This window comes from Stegodyphus dumicola, chromosome X2 (genome assembly GCF_044657685.1).
Source record: "Stegodyphus dumicola isolate Sdum_Otavi_A_Nest chromosome X2, ASM4465768v1".
NCBI classification, from domain to species: Eukaryota; Metazoa; Arthropoda; class Arachnida; order Araneae; family Eresidae; genus Stegodyphus; species Stegodyphus dumicola.
The window spans coordinates 56392885-56399596 of NC_140781.1; the positions used below are offsets into that span (position 1 = coordinate 56392885).

At 31.5% G+C, this 6712-nt stretch overlaps 1 protein-coding gene across 5 annotated transcripts in view; it reads right to left on the reverse strand.

The window, feature by feature from the left end:
- LOC118182340 (methionine synthase reductase-like) overlaps window positions 1-3659 on the reverse strand; it is a 128025-nt gene extending 124366 nt beyond the window's left edge. For 3 of the 5 annotated variants that reach the window (XM_085809924.1, XM_085809928.1, XM_085809923.1), the window contains exon 1: window positions 3475-3659. The gene's annotated coding sequence lies outside the window, so the exon portion shown is untranslated. Of the gene's footprint in view, window positions 1-2969; window positions 2992-3474 lie in introns of those variants that run through there. The other 2 variants (XM_085809930.1, XM_085809927.1) reach the window with 2 other exon arrangements.
- Window positions 3660-6712: the final 3053 nt, after the last annotated feature.

Below are 6712 nucleotides of genomic sequence, written 5' to 3' on the forward strand. Positions count from 1 at the left end.
GTGCATGAATTATGGTTTGATTTCGAATGTCCTAAGTGTAAAAATAGTACGAAATTAGCTGAAAGGAAAGATGCGGCAGATTTGTGTGAATGGATGTGTTGTGTGTCTGTTCCTTCCAAGCACAAGGTCAAAAAAAGTGTGAGAAAGAGCTCTTGGTTTTCCAAGGAAAGAATACCTGTCAGTCTGATTCTTCAACTAACACATTTGTGGGTTCAGAAATGCATAAATCAGTTTACTATGGATAACTGATTAATACAGTTGAATTGGAAATACAGGAATTACTTAATACAGATTTTGATTTAAATATAAATCACAATAAAAGTAATCTCATCAGATGCAAGCACATTATATGTCATTAAGCATATGGTTGAAATGAGCGTGCCATTTTAAATTTTATCTTTATTGTATTGTTACATTTTAGTATAGATATAAATAAATGTGGTTTTCTACAATTTATTAAAAATTCAAATTTATTGTAAAAATACAAATTACATAGTTAAAACAGTTAACCACTTTCTTTTTTAACTATATTATGGCTCTGTTTCAGTCGATTGAAATTTTGAATTTTGTCTTCATTTCGTTTATTGTTCGCTTAAAGCATTTTTTTAACATTTCAGCTCTTATATGAATCAATGTTTTCCTATTATTTATTGCTTATTACAGTTTCTTAAATTTTGTGATAACACATTTTACACACTTTTGCAACTGTTTTAAAAATGGTATATAATATGAATAGTCTTAATATTGTTGATCTCCTAAAATACATAGTTATTAACTTTTAAATATTTTTTCGTTGTTTTCCTCAAACTTCTGTTTTAGATATGAATTCTTTACATGTTTACAGAATTCATTCAAGCGATTATCTAAAACGCGAGAAAATAACCTATTTCGCGATATTTGCAAAACGCGCCAAACTTATCTGTAATATCCAGTTTTACCAAATATAAATCTTTCTGATCACAAATCAGTGACGTCATTTATTCGGACAAAACAACTAGCAGATAAAATCAGTATGCTGTACCACATCACTTGATTAGATACAAATGCTAAACCAGCACGGTTAGGTTAGATTAGGTTATTTGATTATGACATAACATACAGCTCGCCCAAGAAGAGGGTTGCCTTAATGAATTTTTTTTGGGTTTTCATCCGCAGAGAACCCGTTGGCGCTTCGGGAAAGAACCCGTTGACGCCGTATCTTTGGATTATGGTAACTTGGCGATTTTTTGGCAAAAATTTGGCGACCAACCCTGCTACAGCAACCTGCTAGTTTATGTTTGAACGCCATTTTGTTTTCACGAAGTAAAGGCTCTTTTTTTTTTTTTTTTTTTTACTTTTTTTTTTTTACTCAACATTTTTTCCAACAATCTGCTAGCCGAATTATGCTTATGCTAGAACTTTTATGGAACAAAAGTACTTAATCATGACTTAGATTAGGTGCGAAATTGAGAGAAAGTGCAGAATTGCAAACTGCTTGCCGCGTTTTTAAGAATTGCCATACACGGCATCATCCATGTACACGTCGACCTATTTTCACTTAAAAAAACATCCCAGAATTGCACAAAAATGGCATTGCGTATACTCTTGACTTTATCCATGTACACTGCTAAGGTCCTAGCTAGTAACCTTTATGCCTTACCAAAATGTCGCCAAACTACCTGTTACCATATTCCAAAGATTAGCCCATGTAAATTCAAGTTAGCAGACGATGGTAGTAAAAATTCACATATAATAAGCATGTAGATGTAAAACTAACCGGTTAAACGTGATATACGAAAATAAATTCAACTTAGCACAGAAAGCAATATATTAAACATAAACCTTCAACAATAATCAAATTTTCTTCAGTAGCATTGTTAATAAAACTATAACTTTATATGTTTTATTACTTTTCAAGAGTCATTTGAACTGTATTCCTTACACCAGCAGTGGTTTGCTAATTTTGATGACCATGGGGATGCATCAAACTATTCTGTCATATTAGATAATCAATAATATTTTTTATTTCAATTTAATCAGCAATTTATGTCATGCCTGCCATCCTCTGAAAGGTTATTGTTAGAAAAGCATTAACAATATAGTATCTTGTTAAAATTTTACGCCATAATTGATTTATTCTCATAATTTTAGATGACAATAACCAATAATAAAAATAAAAGCATTTCTTAATTATTTAAAATGCACATGCACATTTTTGCGGCCTATGAAAACAAATTAGGCTAATCTTTGGAATATGGTAACAGGTAGTTTTGCGACATTTTGGTAAGGCGATAAAGGTTACTAGCTAGGACTTTAGCAGTGTACATGGATACAGTCAAGAGTGTGCGCAATGCCATTTTTGTGCAATTCTGGGATGTTTTTTTAAGTGAAAATAGGTCGACGTGTACATGGATGATACCGTGTATGTGCAATTCTAAAAAACACGGCAAGCAGTGGGCGATTCTGCACTTTGTCCCAATTTCGCACCTAATCTTCGTCATGATTAAGCACTTTTATTCCATAAAAGTTCTAGCATAAGCGTAATTCGGCTAGCAGATTGTTGGAAAAAAATGTTGGAAATGTTGAGTTAAAAGAAAACATGCCTTTACTACGTGAAAACAAAATGGCGTCCGAACAAAAACTAGCAGGGTTGGTCGCCAAATTTTAGCCAAAAAATCGCCAAGTTACCATAATCCAAAGATTAACCACAAATTATTTTAGGGGTTGGAAACCTCATGGTTCTGCGTGCTTACAGCTGTTAATAATTAAGAACACAACGTGAACAGCTGTGTTACAAATTAGCATTCATCCCTCCCGCCATATTTTCTTCCTTTGATCCCGAACTGACGAGCCTAAAACCGGCGTATATTGATGAAAACTTCTTTAATTATATGAAAATATTCCTATCTATTCGTTGTTAAAAAATTCAGAAAAAATAATAATAAATAAGAGAAGAATAATACAAATCTCCAACTGTGAACAACGACAACCTTCGAACAAGCAAATATGATGAATTGGCTAGGTTACCAGATTTGAACTATTATCACCGGGTTCTCTGCGGAAGTGCTTCCTTTTTTTTTATTTAAAGGAAACTGGCTCATATTCACATGAGCATGGGGAAAACCACGAAAGCCAACAACTATGCAGGCAGACATTCATTCGGGTTAAAAGTGCGATCCTTCAGCGATATCAATCGGTCAGCTGCTGGCAAGGCAGCTCACATCAATAGACATTAAGTGGAACAAGGAAAAGAAAGAGGAGAGCATAATGTTAAGCATATGCAAATAAAAATTACTTGGTTTTAAACTCGATATTTAGTACATATAAAGTTAACAAGAAAAATACATTATATTACGCATATGTAAATAAAAATTAACTAGTTAAACATTATTCTCACTAGATATAAATTATAGAAGAAAACACGGTATTAAGCATATGTAAATAAACTGGCGATCTTTAATTAATTTAAATTAAAAAACGTTTGTATACTTATACCCAGAAAGACTTCCTTTCCTTTTTATTTAATTAGTGTAGCCCTGAAAATTATTTTTCCCCCTTAAAAGCCTCTTCCGTTAAGAAAATTGAAAGATAATAATTTTCCTACAGATAAAGCATTTTAAACTTTCCCCGAATAGATCTTGGACAGACAGACAAGAACTCGCCTGCCAGACCAAGGCCAACTTATACTCAAGGCCTGCCAGACTGAACGAAATTCCGGTTCCCAGTTTTCAGTGGCTTTCGCAAAATTAATCACTAGGTGGCGCTCGCATTCTGCTACAATTTTGCTATACGCTCACTATTTGTAACGTGGTTCGTTATTAACAAAAAGTGTATTTTATGGCTAACTGCTGTATATTTAATGGCTATACTTAACGAGCTTGGGTTTTTTGCGTAACTTTATATGCATATAGGTTTAAAATTGTGTATATACATCATTGAACTCAGTTCTGAAATTCCTCATTCTGCTTATTTAATTCTGAAATCTTTGTGCATCTAATGCTGTTATTTTCAAAACTTTGTTTGTAACTTTCTTCTGATTAATCTGGAATGGGAATAATACACATGGATTTATGTCAGCTAGTTACATGTAGGTAATGTATCAAGATGGCACTCATGTATATGTGTGCTTAATAGTGATAATATTGTTTTGTGAAATTCAGTAATTTTATTTCATGTATACATTTTTCTTGATAATGAACTATATCAGTATCTCACGCTGCCAGCCATAAAATTTTGTACACATGTCATTCTGATTAATGTTGTATGTGTGTAAAAATGTCTAGCTGCTGTATATGTAAGGACTATACTTAATAAGCTTGTTTTTTTTTTTTTTTTGCCTAACTTTATATGCATATAGGCTTAAAATTTTGTATATACCTGTCATTTTATTTCATGTATACATTATTCTTGATAATGAACTATATCAGTATCTCACGCTGCCAGCCATAAAATTTTGTACACATGTCATTCTGATTAATGTTGTATATGTGTAAAAAATGTCTAGCTGCTGTATATTTAAGGGCTATACTTAATAAGCTTATTTTTTTGCCTAACTTTATATGCATATAGGTTTAAAATTGTGTATATACCTCATCGAACTCAGTTCTGAAATTCCTCATTCTGCTTATTTAATTCTGAAATCTTTCTGCATCTAATGCTGTTATTTTCAAAACTTTGTGTGGAATTTATTATTATCTTATTATTATACTATTAATCATCTTCTGATTAATCTGGAATGGGAATGCTACACATGGATTTATGTCATGTAGGTAATGTATCAAGATGGCACTTATGTGTATGTGTGCTTAATAGTGATAATATTGTTTTGTGAAATTCAGTAATTTTATTTCATGTATACATTATTCTTGATAATGAACTATATCAGTATCTCACGCTGCCAGCGTGTAAATAAATAAATTTTGTAAATAAAATTTTGTACACATGTCATTCTGATAAATGTTGTATGTGTGTAAAAATGTCTACCTGCTGTATATTTAAGTGATGCATTTAATAAGCTTGTTTTTTTGCCTAACTTTAAATGCATATATATCTAAAATTGTGTATATACCTCATTCTACTTAGCATTGTGGGCATGTGTGATGGATATATTATTTATATTCAGCCATTCCAAGTTTTCAAATTTTATCCTTGATATACAGAACTGAACTTTTCTTAAGTATATATTGTGATTATGAGAGTTATTATTTTTTTTGTGTGCTGTTAAAATATATTTTATAATGCCTGTGTCTCTTTTATTTATAACAAACAGATTGATTTGATCAATAGCTTTATCAAAAATGTCATTATTTTCATTTGAAAAATTGAAGTTTCTCTAACACTGAAAATGTAAATTGATGCAGTGCACTTAATTCAGTTACTAGTTTCTTAATGTTAACATCGATGAAATTTAGAATACAAATGAAAGTGAAGAGAAACACACCTCTGTAATATTAAAATTAGTCAAAAAAGCAACTTTGGGTTTGAGTTTCATTCAAAATCTATGCCACAGTAAGACCCCCCCTTTTTTTTTTTTTTTTTTTTTTTGACTAATAATTTTATAATGTCTTTGAATATCTGCAATGCAAATACTGCACAGAGATCAAAATCTGCATTATTTAAACTTTTATTGTTTAAGATTTCCTAAAAACAGGTATTTAATAATTAAAAAAAATTCTTCAGTATGTAAAATTTAATCTCTTTAAGTAATATTCTTACTTTAATCTCTTTAAGTAATATTTTTACTCCAATGTCGTGGAAACAGATATACAAATTTTAGATCACGGTGTATTAATATGTTAATTACATCTTTGATAGGGGTTACTAAATTAATTTTTGCCCCAGTACAGCCGATAGAAATATTTTGAAAATTTTTCACTGAAATAGTACATGATCTGAAGCTATCTGTTAACTTCTTACTATATACATAATTAAAAAATAAGGTGTATACTCTGAATTACCTTTAAATTAGAATAAGTAGTTGTAATGCGTACAATTCAGAATAGCGCATGTCTAGATCAAAGCAGGAATTAAAATCGAGATCAAATAGCTGGTGTTTATGTGTGAAAAAAAAAGGTGAGATAGCTTAAAATTCTATGCTTTCCTTCTAATTAAAATATTTTTACTAATAAGAAATCAACAATTTCTGACTACTATGGATTAATCGTTTTTAAACTTTGCATATAACAAGACAGAATTCGTTTTTGGTACTTTTCCGATCTTTGTAAACATCGCAAAGTGTAGCAGAATTGCAGCGCCATCTTGCGATCAGTAGGAATATCACTCAGGCAACCGAAAACACAAAAGAATATTTTCACACTGGCAGGCCTTGAGTATAAGTTGGCCTTGGCCAGACTGAACGAAATTCCGGTTTCCAGTTTTCAGTGGCTTTTGCAAAATTCATCACTAGATGGCGCTCGCATTCTGCTACACTTTTGCTATACGTTCACTATTTGAAACGTCGCTCGTTATTTACAAAAAGTGTATTTTATTAGAAAGTGTCTAAAAAGTCTCGCTGTTTACTGAAAGTGACATAGCATGGTATATTGTTGCGTGCCATACTGTAGTTCCGACAACAGAAAAACCAAAAATGTGTCTTTCTGCGAATTTCCTAGCGAGGAATGTCTGAAAGAAAGATGGACCAAGAACATATCTCGAAAACGTACTTAGTTACTGCTATTTAACACTTAGGAAATGCAACTAATTGAACACTGAGTGTTTTTCAAAATATGTTATA